Here is a 5,773-nt window from a genome sequence, read left to right as displayed (position 1 = left end):
GTTGTTGTTGTTGTTGTTTTCTCTTGTTGTGCTGCTCGGTGTCGGTTTGCTTTTCCTCTTCTTAGTCTACCCCCCCTTTTTAGCTCGCAGTGCATTCAGGCTGGATTTAATTGTTATAATTGCAGTGCTTCAGGAGTTTTCATCAGCCTGCTTTAATATGACACTCTAACTCCGCTGTAGTAAGCTTAACCAAGTCTGACCTGACTAGGAGCAACTCTTCAACTGCGTCAGAGATTTAACAGTAAAAGTTAACCGTCCTCGTCCCGTGGTCAAACACTGTCTAAATAGTGAATAAATGGAATAAAGAGCTGTAAGAAATAGAAGATGTCTTCAGAATGTCTAATGGGCTGGATGTATTATTAATGCCTCGACCAGAAATCAGCCCAAGAATACTGTAATTAGGAGTTATTTTTCTAAAGCAGGCAATGGAAAATATTCCAAACATGTGCAACAAAAGGAAAAAGTCTACACGGATGCCTTGTTTGGTTTACATTGTAATTGTTGTGAAGTTAAGCGAGCCAATTAGGCCGTGATTATTTTAGTGTAGTGGAGTTGCCCTGAGGATCAAGTTCATCCGCAGAGTTTCAGAGCTCGGAACAAAAGCAGGAAAGTTGAGCTTGAAATTAGAATCCATCTCTTTGTTGTTATTTTGGACGCGTTAATGATGTAGTTCTAAATGTTTACAGCAATTATTATGGCTGGCACACAGTAATTGGATGCCTGTGTCTATTTTGATTATTTGCCTATTTGTTTTGGGGCAACGATTTTAAAGCTTTGTACAAAAGGTAGTTTGAGAAAGAGTTGAGAGATTCATGTAATATAATACAGTTAGTCTGTTCATCAGTTTGACGGATTTACACTGAAAATTGTTCAGTTGTGATATTCTGTTGATTGATTGAGTAGGGCTGGGTATTGTTCCTAAAATTTGGGCTGAACTATGTCCATAGTTTCTGCAAAAAAATTTGTTTTCTTGGGGGCCCGGTTAGCTCAGTGTGTAGAGCTGGCGACCCATGTACTGAGGCTGAGTCCTTGCTGCAGCGGCCCAAGGTTGTGAATCGACCTGCGGCCCTTTGCTGGCGTGTCATCGCCTCTCTCTCCTGCCCCCCTTTCCTGTCTTCTTCCAGCTTGTCCAACTATAATAAAGGCAATAAAAGCCCCAAATAAATATACTTTAAATTTTTTTTTTTTTTCTTATGTTCATATTTCTTAAAATGTTGGACCTTGCCTTTCTGACTTGTATCTGTGCATAGTTTGTCACTAGTCGACCCTAGTATTTATTTTTTTGATGCAGGAAAAACAACAAAATTTTAATCAAAGCAGTTTGTATGTTTACATACTTAAAAACGTGTAACTTTAAGGTAACATTAAACCCTGATGCATTTTTGGTTAAATGTGAACAATTATTTTTTTGTGGAAAGCATGCTTGCACTGAACAAAGTAACGTAGAATCCTTTAAACTAAATGACAAAATACATTGTTTGCAAGCTTTCAAAATAACCCATATGAGCATTTTCTGATCCGACACCTCTATCAGCAGGGCAACATCATTTGTCAGTGCGTTTAAAAACTGTTACACATGACAAAAAGATGCATTTGTGTTTTCTGATCATGTTTAACGTTTGGTTGGATTTAGACACAAAAGACCACTTGGTTAAGATGAGAGAATGATTGTCTTTTAGTGATTGTTGTCATCATAATTTAAAGAAGTAAGCAGTAGGCAAATCATGGTCTCCTCTGTTCCAGCAGTTAGAGTTAGAGATTTCCTGAGCCAATCATAAAGATCATTATCATTGCTGATCTGGACATATTTTAATGGATTATTAGAGGTGTAAGAAAATATCGAAACACTTGAGTATCGTGTTTGTTTTGCAATATTGCATTGATTCTCAAAAGCATTGTATAATTTTGTGTTCAAAGCAGTATTGTAAAGTGAGGGCTATGATGTTGGGTGTCTGGTTGCATTAAAAAGGGAACTAATTACTCAGATTTTATGCATATGGTGGTGTGTTCTTTATACTATGAGCGTTTTCCTAAAATTAGATTTTAAAAGTGGCAATATAATGTCTTACTTAGAGTTTAACAAGTGCAACCCCTAAATCAAGATGCATATTGCATTGCCAGAATCTTGCCAGAACCCTAACTGGTATCAGCTAAAATAAATCTCCTACGGAGTCTGAACAAACCAGGCACTGGCTCTAGGTAGGGACTTCAGTGGAGTTTCACCATAGTTTCTCCTACATGCTTAGAATTGCGAGTGGAATTTATGTGATTAGATGCCACTAAATCCTGGTCCTTTTAAATTTTACTTATTCATTCAGTAAAATCAATAAAATGCTAAATATTAGCTTGTATCAGTTTTACATTATTAGTCCACTATTCCTAAACCAGCAGGGTGTGGTACAGCAGCTGAGGTGGGAATGGTTTGATGTTGTGGTAAACACTTTTCAGAAATTTTCAGTTTATTTAACCAAATGAGCTGTGTTTATTGGGGGCTGATGTTGTTTGCATACAATTACAGACTGACAGCTCAGCTGATTTCCAAAAGGGCAATGCATTATGGGCTATAATGGCTGCTGTGGTAGAGACCATCCCCCTAATCCCTGTAATTAATATGACCATGCTTCAGCATCCCTACACACACATTGAAACACAACACAGCCCAGCCCTGACCCACTCAACAGTCTATCAGGACTGTTGGGAGGTTTTAATTTGCATAGTTAAGTTCTCTGCAAGAGATCTCTGATAAATTTAAGCAAAATCAGGCCACAATGCTGAGTAAGCCCCCAAAACAAAGATTCCAAATCGCTTCACACGTCTGTACCTGTGCAGCATTTGGTAGGATGCAATAGACTTTAGTGTATATCCAGTAGAGGAATACAGCATTTTTGGATTTATTTTGTCTTCATATTCAGATCTTAAATTTTCTATTAACTCAGTCGACAATTGAAGAAAATCAGTGGTAGGGAGCTGACAAATCAGGAGAAAAGAGGGGACTGCAGCTGCAGCAGTTAATGTGTTTTAACCAAGCAGCAGTAGCTCAGTTGATAAGAAGTCAGCAAGGCAACTAGGCTCCAGATTGCTCCCAGAGCGCCACTACGTAGCTCATCACTCCACCATCTCTGTATGTGTCGTCTTTTGTCTTTTTCAAACCTCCATGGCTAGCAAATGAAACACAGAAGGAAAAAAACTGAAGTTCTCGAACAAACTCTTGGGACTGGCTATGATAGTGAGTGAAAATGCCTAACTACAGCAGAAATAAGTATGTTTATAGCCTGGTACAAAAAACTGTTTAGATTTCTATATCTAAATAATCCATTCATGACATCTCTAAGTGGAATGGATTTTTATATAACTCACTAGTTTAAAGTAAATTAAGGCTAAAAGTTATGCATAATTATGGACATGGCCACTTTACGTGACTGGTGGGTGCTGTCACAGATGGCTGTTTTCTGTAACCAGGCTTCAGTCAGCCTGCCTCAGCTCCACCCACACACCACTTATTCGCTCAGTTGTGTTGCAGTGTTAAGGACAGGAAAAAACATATTTATGTTAATATTATAATTTCACAATAAGCAATATCCTAAACAGTATCTGGTCTGATAATAATTTAATGATGAATAATGAAAATGACTTCCAAACTATCTGTGATGACACGAATCATGCTGGTAGGTAACTCTGCACATGCATCATTCAAACAGCACACTGTAGCAACAAGAAGAAACATTGACTGAAGGGGGACTAGAGATGGTAGCAATGCTTGATCGACTACTAGACTACTACTGTAACTGGACACGTCCCCAATATTACTCAATGAGTTTCAGGTCCTCTCACAGACAGGCGGTGTTGCATTGTTCACCTACAATAAATACAGTCAATCAGTTCCTCCAGAAAGGAACTATTAACACAAATTCGACCGATTCAACCAAAACATCACCAAACTCACTTCCTTGTTACTAGTTGTGAAGATGCGGACCATGCAGACATGTGCAATGTCTCACATCTTTTTGAAAAGGTTACTTGGAACACTCCTAACAGTGCAATTTTATTCTCATTGGAACTAGTTGCCTTTGATTTTTAATCTATTATACAAAATATTTTCACAAAAAATGTCTAAAAACATTGCATCTGTCAGAATTTTTTTTTAAAAAGCTGTCTTGAACATAGGCTGCAATAATCCCCACAATCAAAACGCCCTTGAAATCCTGGAGGAACTGATTATTACAGTATGTAAACAACCAATCTGCAAACTGTCAGGGTGGACATCACAGGTACCAGATCCTGTTTCTGATGTCACACCTGGATATCCTTAGACTGCTGTCTTCTCAAACATAAAAACATACACCTTCGGTGCATTTGTGCGTGTGTCTGCGCCTCAGTGGAATGATGGGTAAATGACAATCATGCACACATCCACAGAGTGATGCTGTGGCCACAGGTGGAGGGGGAACAGAGGGGTAGTGAATTCCCTGGTGATCCTTGTTCATTTCCCTTCTGCACTACACTTCAAATAACACAATGCCACACAGAGACTCTGCTTTGACTAATCACATTCAGGCAGCACTGAGCCTCATAATGTGTATATACACAGTATGTGTGTGCATGCATGTTTTTTGTTCTTTTGTTATACTTACGAGCACCTTGTGTCCTCACATGCATTGTAATATTGACAAAATTCTATATTTTGCTTCACAGTTGGAGACAGTTACACTTATTATTCACGGACACAAAATAGAGTAAGTTAAAATGAATGTATCCAACTAATTGACTGAATAAATAAGAGGCATAACAATGGGGTTTAAATAAATCAAAATGTTAAGAGGTCATGTATAAGATGATATTGACTCTATCATTGTTTCAGGCCCCACCCTGATGATTAAAGCCCAGCCGTCTCCTGTCTTAAACCTGGACACACAGAAGCAAAAGATGAGGATGTTTAGCTTCTCGGAGGCTTGTAGGGGATTAAAAGCTCAAAAAGAGAACTATTTCCTGTGATACCTACTTGTGAGAAAGGCATATATACTGTAAACAAATGGAACTCAACGTAGGGACCCAGGCATGTAAATCCTGACCCAAAAAAAAATCAGTAGGACCTGAAACAAAGATGTGAATTAGGCTTTTTGTAGCTCCAAACAGCATCTTTTCACACATCCTTTGCGTTTTGGATATTCCTTCCTTTTCCTGGTAAAATTAAATGTAATGTTTTTGTCAGTTATGAGACATTGCAGCCAAAGAGTGTTAAAGGAGTTAAATTAAGTCATTGTGCAATCTCATGTTTGGAGCCCTACGTCAAATCTGTTCAGCTTCCAGTGACCAGCACGGTCAGACTGAGGAGGACAGTTTGGCATCTGGGAATACAGTACTGAAGTGTTTTTTTTGCTGGGGTTGGCTCCTGGCACCCCAGAGCTGAGTCAGCTTAAGTTATCAGTGCAGCTAACATTACCGTTACCATTACCGTACTACTTTTAGCTACTTTTAGCAACAAGTCCTCCAGGAAACAAAAATCAGCTCGGCACCACTGTCGTCAAACTGACCTCTGTCAGTCTTTGAGGTTGTGTTCACTGGGTGGCTGCTGAGCCCAGTTACATTGCACGCTAAGCAGCAGTTAGTGGAGTTGAGGCCCGCCAGAGGGTTCATTCCGGCCCGCGGGATGTGTGAAAATTACAGAGAAGACAGAGTATTGAACATAGCACAATGCTTTATTAAACTTTATTCACCGACAACTGTAACTCACACTGTACATTTACTGCTAGACCTGATAACTTACCTCTCTGCT

At 39.1% G+C, this 5,773-nt stretch overlaps 1 protein-coding gene across 1 annotated transcript in view; it reads left to right on the top strand.

Annotated features, from left to right (window-relative positions):
• arhgef39 (Rho guanine nucleotide exchange factor (GEF) 39) overlaps window positions 1-5,773 on the top strand; it is a 64,035-nt gene that overhangs the window by 27,901 nt on the left and 30,361 nt on the right. The gene's annotated exons all lie outside the window — the stretch shown is intronic.

Source organism: Morone saxatilis, unplaced genomic scaffold (assembly GCF_004916995.1).
Source record: "Morone saxatilis isolate NCDOM2014 unplaced genomic scaffold, NCSU_SB_2.0 Contig10, whole genome shotgun sequence".
Taxonomy (NCBI): domain Eukaryota; kingdom Metazoa; phylum Chordata; class Actinopteri; family Moronidae; genus Morone; species Morone saxatilis.
Note: the sequence above shows the minus strand (reverse complement) of the source record. Positions and strands in the feature narration are given on the sequence as shown.